This window comes from Lepidochelys kempii, chromosome 7, assembly GCF_965140265.1.
Source record: "Lepidochelys kempii isolate rLepKem1 chromosome 7, rLepKem1.hap2, whole genome shotgun sequence".
NCBI classification, from domain to species: Eukaryota; Metazoa; Chordata; order Testudines; family Cheloniidae; genus Lepidochelys; species Lepidochelys kempii.
The window spans coordinates 49,376,313-49,392,543 of record NC_133262.1 but is presented as its reverse complement, the minus strand read 5'-3'; the positions used below and the strand labels follow the sequence as shown (position 1 = coordinate 49,392,543).

General features: G+C 52.7%; 1 protein-coding gene across 1 annotated transcript in view; it reads right to left on the bottom strand.

Moving 5' to 3' along the window:
* MON1A (MON1 homolog A, secretory trafficking associated) overlaps positions 1 to 16,231 on the bottom strand; it is a 413,585-nt gene that overhangs the window by 217,449 nt on the left and 179,905 nt on the right. The window lies entirely within an intron of this gene.

Sequence of the window (16,231 nt, the reverse complement as noted above, 5' to 3'; positions counted from 1 at the left end):
TCTATTGTTTCTCGTACTGCGATCTTTGCAGCTTCTACTGCTCCTCTGCCCTGCTTTCAGAACTGTAGCAAACTTTCTCAAATGTTTGTAATAAATTGGGGGGCTCTCAAGGGGGAGGAGGGGACAGGAGTAGGGATTCCACAACCATTGGAGTATTATGAGGATGTCTTTTTTTGGTCCTAAAGAAGTGGCTGCATCCTTTCCATGTCCCCCACCTGCCTGGGAAATGACACCCCTCCTCCCCTTTGACCTTTCCTAGCACCACTTGCTGAAAAGAATTTTCACGCAGCTTTCAAGTCAGCCAGTGGAGCCACCAGGGAAATCTGTCCAGCGCTGCGGCTGTGTGCGTGTGCGCGTGCGCCTACCTGTGCGTTTGTGTCCTTGCAGAATTGTTACAGAGCTTGAAAAGAGCCCAGAGTACCCCTTGCATTGCGTCTCTGCTCCTTCGCTACAGGCCCCCTCCTGGGGGCTGGGTTCTGTTGAACAGTCACAGCGCATGTTCTCCCTGTTCCTCTCCTGAGGCTTGGTCTCCATGATAGTTAGGAGTATTATTTCTCCCCCCTCCCCCCACTCCATGTAGTTAAAGCAACCCAAGCCCTAGTATGGATGCAACCATGCTAGGCAAAAGGAGCTTTATTCCTTTGTAGCTTATTCCCCTATGGACTCATGCACGCCCCCGTAAAGATGGCATCGACCATAACAATATTGGCAACAAAATGCTCCAGGCTGTGGGCTGGAAGGAAGGGTCAGGATGGGAAGGAAATGCCAGGGTCTCCCTGCGTCCACGGAGGTGAGTTGCCCATCCAGGATTAATCTATACAGGTCTCAGCCACTTACACCAGTGTAACTGCATCCAGTCACTGATACAGAATGATCTGCATTGCTCCATAAATGGCATTTTAATATGGCTAAATGTAAATGCATGCTATCTAGAACCAAAGAATGCAGGCCCTCCTTACAATGTGGGAGACTCGATCCTGGGCAGCAGAGACTGAGCAAGATTTGGTGGGTGTGGTGGATAATCAGCTGAATGTGAGCTCCCAGTGTGACACTGTGGTAAAAAGGGCTAATATGACCCTGGGATTTGTATGGGAGTATCCAGTAGGAGCAGAGAGGTTATTTTAACTTCTGTATTTGACACTGCTGCTGGAATCCTGGGTCCAGTTCTGGTGTCCACAATTCAAAAAGGTTGTTGTTAAATTAGAGAAGGCCCATGAGAAAGATTAAAGGATTCGAAAGCCTGCCTTACAGGGATTGATCTCCTGGGGTATTTAGCTTAGCAAAGAGAAGGCGAAGGGCTGACTTGATTAGCCTATAAAAGTACCTTCACAGGGAACAAATACTTCACAATGGGCTGTTCAGTCTAGCAGAGAAAAGTCTAACACGGCCCAATGGCTGGAAGTTGATGCTAGGCACATTCAGACTGAAAAGAAGGGGTACATTTTTAACCCTGAGCGTAATGAACCATGGAAACCATTTACCAGGGGCTATGGTGGGTTCACCACAGGCAATTTTTAAATCATAATTGGCTACTTTTCTTAGAGCTCAGCTGTAGGGATTATTGTGGGCCTGGGTTATTCAGGGGGTCAGACCATGATCACCATGGTCCCTTCTGGCCTTGGAAACATGAATCTGCCCTGGGGATTGTGCTGCTTCCATTAACCAGGCCAGTTAATGCGCTGCAGCCTTTGCATAGCCCCCGTGAGAAGTTGCAGAGCTCTGCTGCGCCTTGATTACAAGGCTATCCCTTTGCATTTCCCCGGCATTCAGAATGCAGGGAGAAAAGGAGCCAGGAACAGGGATGAGGCCCTTCCCAGACAACCTTGCATGCAAGGAAAATCTCTTGATCCTCAATGGCAGAATACAGGAAATGGAGGCGAGGGGAACCTCCACTGTCCCACAGCTGGTCTGCAGCTGTAAACCTCTAACTCACAGCCGCAGCTTTGCAGGGTTTGTGTGTGAAGGGGTGATGCACAACGGCCACAAGATGGCAGCCGCTCCCCAGCAATGCCCTCCCTTGCCTTCCCCAGGGCTCAGCGGGTGGTGCCTAAGCTGGGGCCTGGGCCTGAGTGTGGAGGGTTTTGTCACACCCTTGCTCCTCCTGTCTGCTCAGTGCCAGCCAGAGCGGGATTGAAACCAGCACCATCACAGGCAGCAGCTCCAGAGCTGAAGCCCCTGCCTGGCTCCTATGGCCTACCCTGGAGCAGGCCACCCCCCTGGAGCTGCCACCTTATGCCAGAGATGATCAGTGCGATACATTGTGGGGGTGGGGGACGTAGGTGCTGTGCTGGCACAAAGATGAGGCCTCAGCCTGTACTGCCATGCCGATTCCTTGCCCCACCTCAGGCCAGCATCAATACCCAGCCATGAGAGGTTTTGCCTGCTCTCAGCCAGGTCCCCCCAGACCACCCTTTTCCTTTCTGGAGGCAGGGGGAGCAGGGAGGCTCAAGGTCTGACTCATCCCCTTTGTTAGGCTATTTCTGAGTGAAATCGATAGATTCCAAAGGCAGAGAGACAAGGAAATGCGTTTTATCGACCAGCTGAATCTCCATGCTGGGAAACCCTGGCCTGAAAATTGTTTCCCCTCCAATTAGAAACCATCACCCAGAGGATCAAAGCACTTTGCTTCACTACTGGCCCTTTGCCAGCCGGGCCTTGCACAGCTGGGGGCGGGGAGGGGGTGTGTGCTAACCAGGAGGTTCCCTGCAGGGGGCACCATCAGGTCAGAAGCTGTGGCAGAATTCTCGTCTGTTCCAGCCCCGGGTAGCACAAGGTCCTGTGACATTGGGGCAGTGACACTAGCCCAGTTTACAGATGGAGAAACTGAGGCACTGAATGACACAGCTCGACCCATGGCACACAGCCTCCCAGTATCAGAGCTGGGGATAGAACCCAGGAGTCCTGCCTCCCAGGCCCCTGCTCTAGCTACTAGACCATGCTCCCCTAATTCAGCCACTGTGCTGGGCCTGATATTATTCAGCCATGCCCCTCGGTGACCCCTTTTAGAGTCTTGGCCCTGTGCATCCCCAGCCCCCAATGACACTGCAGAGCTGGGTTTCTGTACAGCAGCAAGGTGGGGAAGCCAGAGGGTATGGGGGAGAGGCAGAGGCAGCACCCCCAGTGCCATGTCCCCCCCCCCAGGACTGGCATCAGCTTTGGGGATCAGAGCACGGATGCCTCAGTGCAGCCTCTGTGCCCTGAAGCTCCAGCTGTTGGCAGGAGTGACCCCTCTGGCCACAAGCAACAACGTCCTGAGGTCTGCAAACCCAGGCCCTGGCATTTGTTTGGAAGGTGACTGGCTCCCTCCTAGCTCCGGCTCTAGCACTTCAGGGGGACCCTGAGTGAAGGATAGTTCTGACTCCCAAGAGACCCCCTGCCCTCCACTCTAAGCACTAGACCCCTGCCAGAGCTGGGGATAGAATCCAGGAGTCCTGGCTCCCAGCTTTCAGCCCCTGTAATTATTAGACCCCACTCCCCTCCCAGAGCTGGGAAGAAAACCCAGGAGTCCAAGCTCCCAGTCCCACCAGATCTAATCACTAGATCCCACTTCTCCGGTTACTATACCTTTTGCCTCACAGTTAAATGTGCCCCTTATTTCCAAGGTGGCTACTGTGCTCCTTAGCTAGCAAGTGAGTCCCACACACCCCACGGAGAAGCTGGGGGCATACCTTAGGTATGAGAGGATGACGCAAAAGCTACAGAGACCTGGTCAAAGACTTTCAAACCCCCGCGCTTCCTTCAGCCTTTGCTATTCAGTAGCCAGAGGACAGTCAGACGCCTCATGGGCATCAGTCTCCAGGTGGGGAACGTGGAATATTTCTGAGGGCTACAACGTTTAGGAGGCAGCCTCTTCTCCTGCCCAGTCCTTCAGGGCCCCGGCACTACATGGGCAGAGAGGCACTTGGCTCCATGCGAAGAACTATCGAGAGCAGCCACATTGACAAGCCAAAGAGAATTACAAAGTCCTGCTCACCGCCTCAATAGCACCTCTGAAGCCATGGGAACACTGAGCTCTGGCTCACAGCAGTCGTGGCTGGGGAGCAAGCGCCCGCAGTCAGAAAGGTGTGTGGGGCTGGCTCAGCGGCAAGGCCTGCACTAGAGGAGCAGGCAACTCTTCCCCTTGTGCCACGCTGGGTTTAAGACTCACCTGTGGGTATTACTGGGGGAGCTGAGGTACAGGCCTAGGCCTCCAGCTTTTGGTTGGGACACCCCTGTGATCCCAGCCCTAGTGGGTGGTGAGGCAGAGAGCCCTGAGACTCCCACGCTTTCTGGCAGGGTTTGGGTCAGTGGCTGGCTGGCTCTGGCCACATCAGCCGGCTGGGTATCATGTACAGGGTTTGCAAACAGAGCTCTGGGGCATGAGCCAGGTCTCCTAGCTCCCTGCCAGGCTTTGCGCTTTGCTTCTGGTGCCCGGCCCTTGGGGGGTGCTCAGCCGGCTCTGTGACAGAGAGACCCTGGGTGCTGAGGGGGCACTGTGCTGAAAGGGGTAAAGGTCCCGCTGGGGCCTCAAACCACTCTGAGCACAGGGTGGGCACGCTGTGGCGCTGACGCTTGGGGGCCTCAGCCAGGAGTGGAGATGAGGCCTGTCCCTCCCAGCATGGAGGGTGTTCCAATCTGAGTGCCCACAGCTTCCACTAATCCCAGTGGGGGCTGGCAGTGCCCAGCACCAATCTGAGCCAGCCCCCTGACCCTCTCTCTAGGGAGCCACTAGTCACCCCTAGCCAGGCGAGGGGAGTTGTTACATGAGAGCCCATTTGTCTATGGTATGTACCTGGCTCCCACCTCCAGAGCCTCTGGGGGCTCCTTAGGTGTCCGGTACTCACCCTCACCCACTCGCAGGGGCAGGGCAGGGCTGCCATCCCCAGGACCGGGGGGAACCGAAGCCCCAAGCCACACAGGGAGTTTGTGACAGCCAGGGACTGACTGAACCCAGGGCTCATGCTAGTGCCCAGCCCGCTGGGCCAGCCGGCCTGTCAGCCCCACGGCTCAGGTGGAGACAGAGCTGCACATGGACTAGAGCACTTAGGGGGTGCCCAGGGAATGGAGGGGCCCAGGGAACCCCCTGCTCCTGGGATCCAAGTCACGTGTAAGGGCTGGATGTATGGTCTCCTGGGCGCCAAGGGAGGTTCTTGGATTCACAGTCGGCCTCTCCCTGGCCTCCTGGCAGCCTGGCATGAGCCTGCGCCTGCTCAGTGGAGCATGGGACCATAGAAATGTGGAGCTGGAAGGGCCTTGAGAGGCCAGCCCCCTGTGCTACAACAGTAACCCTAGTCCAGCCCTGATGGGTTTGTACAGCCTATTCTTAAGCCCCCAGTGATGGGGCTTCCACAACCTCCTTTGGAGGCCTGTTCCGGAACTGAACGGCCCTAAGAGTTAGAAAGTGTTTGCTAATATCTAACCTCTCTCTCCCTTGCTGCAGAATGAGCCCAGTGCTCCTGGTCCTCTCTCCAGTGAGCATGGAGAACAGCTGATCCCCATCCTCTTTATAGGAGTCCATAACTTATTTGCAGACTGTTATCAGGTCCCCCATTGTCATCTGTCCTCAAGACTGACCGGGCTCAGTTTTTTTAACCTTTCCCCACAGGTTTCTAAACCTTTGATTATTTTTGTTGCTGTCCTCTGGACTCTTTCCAATTTGTCCACATCTTCCCTGACGTGTGGCACCCAGAACAGGACACAGTACTCCAGCTGAGGTCATGTGGTTGCATCCCTGGCCAGCTTGGCTCATAGCCACTGATGGACCTGTCCTCCATGAACTTACCTAGTTCTTTTTTGAACCCAGTTATAGTTTTGGCCTTCACAGCATCCCTTGGCAACGAGTTCCACAGGTGACTCCATTGTGTGAAGAAATACTTCCTTTTGTTTGTTTTAAACTTGATGCCTGTTAATTTTATCACTAGTGCAGCGCAGAGTGGGACAATTACCTCCCATGTCTTACATACAACACTCTTATTAATACACCCTGTCATAAATATAAAGGGAAGGGTAAACCCCTTTAAAATCCCTCCTGGCTAGAGGAAAAATCCTCTTACCTGTAAAGGGTTAAGAAGCTAAAGATAACCTCGCTGGCACCTGACCAAAATGACCAGTGAGGAGACAAGATACTTTCAAAAGCTGGGAGGAGGGAGAAAAACAAAGGGTCTGTGTCTGTCTGTATGCTGCTTTTGCCGGGGACAGAACAGGAATGGAGTCATAGAACTTTTAGTAAGTAATCTAGCTAGGTATGTGTTAGATTATGATTTCTTTAAATGGCTGAGAAAGAGCTGTGCTGAATAGAATGACTATTCATAGAATCATAGAATATCAGGGTTGGAAGGGACCCCTGAAGGTCATCTAGTCCAACCCCCTGCTCAAAGCAGGACCAATTCCCAGTTAAATCATCCCAGCCAGGGCTTTCATAGAATCATAGAATATCAGGGTTGGAAGGGACCCCAGAAGGTCATCTAGTCCAACCCCCTGCTCAAAGCAGGACCAATTCCCAGTTAAATCATCCCAGCCAGAGTTCAGAGTGGGGAAGGAACCTTGACACACCCCAGAATGGTATTAGCCTTTTTCACAGCAGCACCGTACTGGTGACTCATTTTCAATTTGTGATCCACTATCACACCGAGATCCTTTTCAGCAGTGCTACTGCCTAGCCAGTTGTTCCCCCTTTGTAGCTGTGCCTTTGATTTTGCCTTCATAAGTTAAGTACTTTGCACATATCTTTATTGAATTTCATCTTGTTGGTTTCAGACCAATTCTCCAGTTTGGCAAGGTCATTTTGAATTCTAATCCTGCCCTCCAAAATGTCTGCAAACCCACCCAGCTTGGTGTCATCCACAGATTTTATAAGCATAATCTGCACTCCATTATCGAAGTCATAAATATTGACTAGCACAGGTCACAGGACTGACTCCTGCAGGACTCCACTAGATACGTCCTCCCAGTTTGACAGCGAACTATTGCTAAACTACTTTTTGAGTTTGATCTTTCAACCACCACATTGAAGGCCACAGAACCTCCCCCACCGGCTCCTGTACCAGATCCCCGACCTCTGGCTGAATTACTGACATCCTCACATCGTGGTTTAAAGACTTCAAGTTACAGAGAATCCACCATTTACACTAGATTAAACCTGCAAGTGACCTGTGCCCCATGCTGCAGATGGAGGTGAAAAGTCCCTAGGGTCTCTGCCAATCTGACTCAGGGGAAAATTCCTTCCTGACCCTGAGAGTGAGACCCACCAGCCAGACACCTGGGGAAGAATTCGCTGTAGTAACTCAGAGCCCTCCCCATTTGGTGTCCCACCTCCAGCCATTGGAGGTATTGGCTAGTAGTGGTCATGGATTGGCTACATGCCATTGTAGTCCGTCTCATCATCCCCTCCACTCCACGAATTTACCAAGCTCAGTCTTGAAGCCAGTTAGGGTTTTTTGTCCCTACTGGGCAGCTGTTCCAGAACATCCCTCCTCTGGTAAATCCCAGTGTAGCTACTCCTGAGTCACCTTGGGGGCCTGAGAGGGTATCAGGTGCCTGAAACACCAGCCTGGTGACCAGCGAGAGACCTGGCCCTAGAGCCAGGGGGCACTGGAAAATCAGCACCCCAGGGCCCAGGCTGTAGCTCCACCACCAGCGGGAGGCTGGGCTGAGCCCACATTCCTGACACTTGGCTGGGCAGAGAGGGGCTTTGTCAGACTGATGGTTTCAGAGGAGGTTTCTGTCAGGCCCCATGGGCCTAGAACCCAGGCCTATAGTACTGCCAGGCAGCTGGCATCCCCATGCTGCCACCCTGCTTGCCCTCCACTGCCCACTATGGACACAGACCCAGGAAGTCCCTCCTCATGGGATCTGAGAGACAGCAACCTCCTGGCTCCTGATTGGCTCCCTGCCCTATATAAACCCAAGGGGTGTTCCAGGAAGTATACCGATCGTCTGTAATGGCTGTGATCATCTTCATGCCTGAGCTTGGCCCTTCCTTGATTTGGACTTTGCCTCCTAACCTGCAACCTGACTTGGACTCTGATCCTTGGGACCAGCCCATCTCTACAAGCTACTGCACTAGTCCCAGCCTCAGGCTGGACCCCACTCTGACCCCTGGGCCTGGCTGCCCTGACAGTGTTGTGAGTCGATGGGGTAACAATCGCATGCCACGGGGGGAATCAGCAGTTGGGATGGAGGGGATGAGTGCCAGGCATAGCCCCCGACCCCATCCTCCCGGCCCTTAGTGGCACATCCATCTCCTGTCCTGGTCAGTTGTGCCCATTGCACTGGGATCTCACAGCCGCCCCAGGACGTGTGGCTGGGGGGTCCCCGTGGGGTGACTCTGGTCTGTTTCCCAAATCAAAATGAAATCCTGCTCCTCTCCTCTGTGGAGGCTTCAGTACCAGGTGGTGAGCCCGAGTCCATGGTAGCCATGGGTTGCAGGGCTTGCCTGCGCAGCTGGGTGCCAACAACAGGCCAGGCTGCGCCCTGTTGCTATGACTGTTTATTAGGTGGATTACGGTAGGTGTAGGAGCCACTGTGCTGAGCACTGCACAAACACAGAATGTGGCTGACAGTCCTGGCAGGCTCTGAGGCCATGTCAGGAGAGGGGATGGCAGGTGAATACACGACAGGGGCTGGGAGAGACAAGCCAGCACTCTCCCACTGGGCATATCCAACACCGTCTCCCCACCCCCCGGGATCCAGGCCAAGGGTAAACGCTTGCCCCCGGGACTGAACTGCAGCCTGGGTCCCACCCTGGCTCGGCCGGAGCATCGATTGTGGGACTGATCGGGAACACGCCGCACAGAGCATCTTGAGCGTCCCTAATGATGGGTCTTGGGGTAGGTGGCCCCAAAGGCGCTTCTCTGCCCAGTGCCCCCGGTGGTCTCCATTCCCCTGGTGCCGGGGAGTGTGCAGCTGGCCCTGCATGTGGATGGCAGGATCCGGCTCCCCTCCCCCTTTGGGGCCTGGCTCAGTGGGGTGATGCTCCATAGGGTTGCTTGTTTCAGGGTGTGGCTGACGTGGGGCCTAGCGCTCAGAGTGTCCTCGGGGAGAATGGCCCACGGAGTGGCGCTGACAGTACGGGCAGGCCTCCCTGTTTCTTGGTTCCAGCCTTCTTCCACCTACCTTCTCCTCCCCAGCCCCGCCTGGCTGCCCCACTCCAGCTAGTGAGGGACAGCGAAGCAGGGCTCAGCGATTTTCCTATCCTCCATTCCCCTTATGCAGCTCCCTTCTCCCCTCTCTGGCCCTGCCATGTGTCCCAGGCTCTGCTGGTGCTCCCCGCACAGCCAGCACTCCTGCCCCCTCCCCACAGTGCCCCCTGCTGGGAGAGGCTGAGGCTGGTGTAGCTGGGTGCTCCCCCCACAGCCAGTGCTCTGGCCCCCTGCTCACAGCGCCCCCTGCTGGGAGAGGCTGGTACTGGAGTAGCTGGGAGCTCCCCTACAATGCCCCTGCCCCTGGCTCAGAAAAATGAGAGCAACTTCGTACAGAGTTTAGATTCTGCTCTAAGTAACAAAACTGGGATCAAAACTTCCCGTCTGCACAATCCATGCCCCAGAGAGGCTGGAGTCTGACGCCTTCATTAATCCTGAGTTCTGGAGCGAAATCTCGTGGGGAGACAGGCATGGGGCTCTGCTTTGTTTGGCCAGATACAAGTGCAGGGTGTTTCAGAGATACCGGGGGAGGGGAGGATGTGGGTGAGAGATCTGCTCTGCACGCTACATTTCCAATGCTACGCCTTGCCCTCCCCTACAGATGGCACAGGCCTGCCTTTGCTCCTCGCTCATGGGGAGCGCGCCATGCCACAGCAAACCAACGGAGCTGTTTGCAGCTGGCTTTGGGAAATGCGATTCCTTTGCAGGGCAGAAAGAAGCTGGAGTCCTTTGCTCAAATGCAGTTTCCCCTTCCCCTGCTCCAGCCAGGAACCCACACCAACGCCTGATGTCACCGGGGTAAAGCCCCAACTGCGCAGCATTACCATGGCCACCGAAATCATTCCAAAAATATTATTTTTGAGAGCTTTATTTTGCCAGTGACCTCAGGGAGTTTTTATCTCAGCAGATAGAGCGGGTCAGTAACTGCCCATGCCATTTAACTCTGGTCAGCCAAGCTCCCCTCCCACCTGCAAATCCCATCCTACCCTCTGCAAATGACTACTCAGCCCTGTTCTGTTTAGAGCTTTTGCTGGGTTTTGAGGATTTAATAATACCCAGCTGCTGAATAAGAGGGAGGGGAAAGGAACCAAGTGCTGCTGGGACTTTCTTGCTGGTGTGCGTCAGGGTGTCGCTGCCTTCTTCAGGATGGACTCAAAACTGCTCAGCTGGGTGTCATAAGCCCTATATTGCTGAGAGCAAACAGTGATTCTCCTCTAGTGCACATGGTGAGGGTCTGTGCTGGTGGAACAGGTGGATGCGTCTTTAAACACCAGAGGAAGGCTGATCTTGAGGTTCAGATCTTAACCTAGCGCATTCACAAGAGTGGTGTTCCAATCCCATCTTGACCCAGTCCTGAATTTTTATGTGCCTCAGTTTCCATCTGAAAAATGAGGCAATAATTAGAGGCCTGTGGTGTTGGTTTTTTTCTCAAAAATATGGGGAAAAAACCCTATAGAATGAAAAACCTCTCCCTGCAGCAGCAGCTCCTGTCTTGCGGGCTGGGCATAAGTCACATTGCCCAGAGCAGGGAGCCAGCACACAGGATTACAGTGCCATTCAGATTTGGCCAGGCCACCCCACAGGGCTCTGCAACCTCCAACGCCCAGGGCAGGACAGAACCCTCCAGCTAAGTCAGGCAAGAATTTACAAATCTTCAAATGCCCGTACCTTGAATACTGCACGCAGTTCTGGTTGCCCCATCTCCAAAAAGATGTATTAGAATTGGAAAAGGTACAGAGAAAGGCAACAAAAATGATTAGGGGTATGGAACAGCTTCTGTATCAGGAGAGATTAAAAAGTCTGGGACTATTCATCTTAGAAAAGAGACGACTAAGGAGGGATATGATAGAGGTCTATAAAATTGAGAATAGTGTGGAGAAAGTAAATAAGGAAGTGTTATTTACCCCTTCACCTAACACACAAAGAGGAGTCACCCAATGAAATTAATAAGCAGCAGGTTTGAAACAAACAAAAGGAAGTATTTCTTCACACAACGCACAGTCAGTCTGTGGAACTCGTTGCCAGGGGATGGTTGTGAAGGCCAAAGCTATAATGGGGTTCAAAAAAGAACTAGATAAGTTCACTGAAGTTAGGCCCATCAGCCAAGTTAGGCCCTATTAGCCAAGTTGAGCAGGGACATAACCCCATGCTCTAGCTGTTCCTAGCCTCTGACTGCCAGGAGCCGGGGCTGGACGACAGGGGATGGATCACTGGACGATTGCTCTGTTCTGTTCACTCCCTCTGAAGCACCAGGCATTAGCCACTGATAGAGACAGGTCACTGGGCTAGATGGACTGTTCTTATACTTCAGTAGCCTGGCACAGGGCCCCCTTGCCATGGGCCTTATGAGCAGCCTGGTGGCAGATGTGGCACAGGTCTCCTGGTGAGGTGTAAGTGAAGGCAATGCCTCAGAAGGAGGCCACAGGGGAAGGGGGATAAACACAAGAGTTAGAGACAGCCCAAGGGACTCAGCGGCTGATCTACGCAGGATCCAGAGATGTCCCTGGTGGGTCCCACTGTGGATACAGGGATGGCTCCTCCAGCGTTACCTATGTGAGGAGGTTTGATCCATTTTGGGGTGTTTTCTGGGGCTAGCAGGAGACCTGGGGTAACATTTATGACCCCTAGAGGCTATAGACCTGTGGCATTTACATTTAGCTACTAGCTACCTGCTCCAGATTGGGAATCTGTTTTGCGAAGGAGAGCAGATGGGGCAAGGGAAGGTTTGTAAATTCTTGCCTGACTTAGCTGGGTTTATGGATGATTTAATTGGGGATTGGCCCTGCTTTGAGCAGGGGGTTGGACTAGATGACCTCCTGAGGTCCTTTCCAACCCTGATATTCTATGATTCTATGATATGGGGAAAAGAGAGGGCCCTGGACATGAAGGGGTTTTAATGTGTGTGCTGAAGTATACAAAATGTGATGTTGAAACCTTAGGTTTGAATATTTGTGACAGAAAAAAAGCTGAGAAGTCTGTATAAGGTACACTGGGAGATACCGAGTCAGACAGGACAGCCCAGAGTAACAGCCGTGTTAGTCTGTATTCGCAAAAAGGTGCCACAAGTCCTCCTTTTCTTACAGGACAGCCCAGTGTCCTGTCTCTGACTGTGGCCGGTGCCAGATACATCAGAGGGAATGAACAGGGCAATTATGCAGTGATCCATCCCCTGTCATCCAGTCTCAGGTTCCAGCAGTCAGAGGGTGAGGGACACCCAGAGCTTGGGGTTGTCTCCCTGACCACCTTGGCTAATAGCCACTGTTGGACCCCATACATCTCATTTTTCTTGTGAGCCCAGTTATACTTTTGTATTGTCTAACAGCTGTTGTTTAAAAGTGATTCGGAGTGTTCCAAATACTATTGCCGGTGTTTTATCCTACTGATGATGTGTTCGGCATGCATTCCATGTTTATTTTGCTAATCGTCCTCTCTTTGAACCTGCCTGGGAACTATTAACCTCTGTTTGCCAGGGGGTTACAGCCAATAGTGCACACTGTTATGCTTTGCATAGGGCACTGCTGGGCACCCTTAACTCTGCGTTTACAAAGTTTCTGGGCAGTTAATTTCTTTGTGGTAGGTTTTTTAAAATAATTTTTCAGCACTCCCATGTTCCACAGCCCCTCTCCCCTCCTCCACTGCCTCTGGCTCCTTGGCTATGATGATGCTAGCCACACAATGCTCTGGCGGCATATTGGGCCCTTCCTTGCCCAGATCTCACCTCCCATCCCCTGCCTGTCCAGCGCAGCCTGGCTCTCCGTCCTCCCCAGGGAGCCAGGACCTCACAGGATGGTGAGCTTGGGAGAGGATGCAGGGGCTGATGTGGAGTCAGTGGGGCCATTTTTGGAAGGAGGGATGGAAATGGGGAGGTGGGATGGGGGGGCAGAACTGAACCCCGCCCTTACCTTTCCCCCCTTGCGCTGCTCTAATAGCCCCTAAAAGCAGCAGCCTTGTGGGGAAGGCTGAGCCTGGGGTCTCATTCACTCTCTGGGGCAGGACAGGGGAAGGAGGAGAGTTCTGAGCCACTTCCCCTGCTGCAGAGAGAAGGGGAGCAGCCAATGTGGAGGAAGTTGTTTGGGTACATGTACAGCATGGAGGACACAGATGGCTCCATTTCTCCCCGCTGCCCACATGTCACTGCTGGGGAAGGTGCCCAATTCCTCCCCACCCCTGCCTTTATGGTTCTACTCTGTCAGCACCTTGGAGCCCCCAGACAGTAAAGGCTCTTTGGGGACTAGAAACCCCCAATTTTTCATCAGAGCTCTAGCCATGGAAATGTTTCCAAACACTGTGTGGCTGGGCCCTTCGGCCAGTCAGAGTCAGGATCTAGGGCTGTGCTGGGCCTGCCAGAACTGCCTGCCACCAGCCCTTAGGGACAAAGGGGCAGTGTCCTCACCCTGCAGTCTCTCAAGCTCCTACGCCCCCTGCACTGCTTCAGCATCCCACGCAGGGCTCTGAACCACCACCCCCAGCTCTGACCCCCCCACTGACCCCCTCCACCCCAGTGCCTGCTACACTAAGCCCTCCCCATATACCATTCAGCAGCAGCTTCCCGCTTCTCTTGCCCATTCTGCACTCCGGGTGAACTTGGAGGAGTCATGAAGAGGTGGGATGGGAGTGAGCTGGGCATGTTTTATTAGACAGCAGAATTGCCACACAGACCTTACCTTTGTATCTAGTAATGTTATGTGCTTGAGAAGATGAGAAATTGCTGATGATAGCAAACTGAACTCATGATAGAGGGAGGATATTTACAAAGGAGATGAAACTGATTTGAATAGATATTTTTTGCCCATATTCGTCTCCCTTCCTGAGAGAGAGAAGCCTGCCTAGTTGCGTTTTTTACTTCAACACATCTCAGGTTCTTGTAAGTGTGACATTAACTCTGATGTTCTGGGTTTGGACCGCCTGGTTTGGGTCTAGCCAGGACATCCTGGCAATGGTTTTATTGCACATCACTGATATGTACTTGTAACATTTAATTCCACTTCAATATCATTTTTTGCCTTGGAATCTGTGTTAATGGAGCCATATTGATGGCAATAAACAGAAAACATTTTAAAAGAGGAACAAATGCTCTACGTTTTCACACTCTTTGTTGTTTAAAGAAGTGAGTGTTCTGGGCTTGTGCCAACGGACTCGCTTGTGACTCACCAGGGAAGCATGGCTCTCCCAGCTAGGCTGCCTAGCCAGCAGCTGGGGGTGGAGGGGGGGCAGCCAGATGCAGTCACAGCCCCAGGCAGTCATGCTTTGGGTACCCACATGTAATTGTTGGCTGATGGGGTTTGCCATGGGGGGGACCAAACCCCAGCATGACACCGGCCCCTCCCCACAGGGGAAGGAGGGTATCAGGCCTTGTTTCGAGAGTGGACCAGGGGCATCCAGTGGGTGAAATGTCCCCCCTAGTCCAGCCTGCTTAGGGAACCCTCTGCCTAGCCCCATCGTTGGTGTTGGTTCTCCGGAGCAGCCTCCAGCCACACACAGTGAATCATAGAATCATAGAATATCAGGGTTGGAAGGGACCTCAGGAGGTCATCTAGTCCAACCCCCTGCTCAAAGCAGGACTGATCCCCGACTAAATCATCCCAGCCAGGGCTTTGTCAAGCCTGACCTTAAAAACCTCTAAGGAAGGAGATTCTACCACCTCCCTAGGTAACGCATTCCAGTGTTTCACCACCCGCATAGTGAAAAAGCTTTTCCTAATATCCAACCTAAACTGCCCCCACTGCAACTTGAGACCATTACTCTTCAGTGGTAACAGATGACAGAACAAGAACAGTCTAGAGCCATCGTCTTTGGAATCCCCTTTCAGGTAGTTGAAAGCAGCAAATCTCCCCTCATTCTTCTCTTCTGAAGACTAAACATCCCCAGTTCCCTCAGCCTCTCCTCATAAGTCATGTGTTCCAGTCCCCTAATCATTTTTGTTGCCCTCCGCTGGACTCTTTCCAATTTTTCCACATCCTTCTTGTAGTGTGGGGCCCAAAACTGGACACAGTACTCCAGATGAGGCCTCACCAATGTCGAATAGAGGGGAACGATCACGTCCCTCGATCTGCTGGCAATGCCCCTACTTATACATCCCAAAATGCCATTGGCCTTCTTGGCAACAAGGGCACACTGTTGACTCATATCCAACTTCTCGTCCACTGTAACCCCTAGGTCCTTTTCTGCAGAACTGCTGCCGAGCCTTTCGGTCCCTAGTCTGTAGCGGTGCATGGGATTCTTCCGTCCTAAGTGCAGGACTCTGCACTTGTCTTTGTTGAACTTCATCAGATTTCTTTTGGCCCAATCCTCCAATTTGTCTAGGGCCCTCTGTATCCTATCCCTACCCTCCAGCGTATCTACCACTCCTCCCAGTTTAGTGTCATCTGCAAACTTGCCGAGGGTGCAATCCACACCATCCTCCAGATCATTTATGAAGATATTGAACAAAACCGGCCCCAGGACCGACCCCTGGGGCACTCCACTTGATACCGGCTGCCAACTAGACATGGAGCCATTGATCATTACCCGTTGAGCCCGACAATCTAGCCAGCTTTCTATCCATCTTATAGTCCATTCATCTAGCCCATACTTCTTTAACTTGCTGGCAAGAATACTGTGGGAGACCGTGTGAAAAGCTTTGCTAAAGTCAAAGAACAACACGTCCACTGCTTTCCCTTCATCCACAGAGCCAGTTATCTCGTCATAGAAGGCAATTAGATTAGTCAGGCATGACTTGCCCTTGGTGAATCCATGCTGACTGTTCCTGATCACTTTCCTCTCCTCTAAGTGCTTCAGAATTGATTCCTTGAGGACCTGCTCCATGATTTTTCCAGGGACTGAGGTGAGGCTGACTGGCCTGTAGTTTCCAGGATCCTCCTCCTTCCCTTTTTTAAAGATGGCCACTACATTAGCCTTTTTCCAGTCATCTGGGACCTCCCCCGATCGCCATGAGTTTTCAAAGATAATGGCCAATGGCTCTGCAATCACATCCGCCAACTCCTTTAGCACTCTCAAATGCAGCACATCCGGCCCCATGGACTTGTGCTCATCCAGCTTTTCTAAATAGTCCCGAACCACTTCTTTCTCCACAGAGGGCTGGTCACCTTCTCCCCATGCTGTGCTGCCCAGTG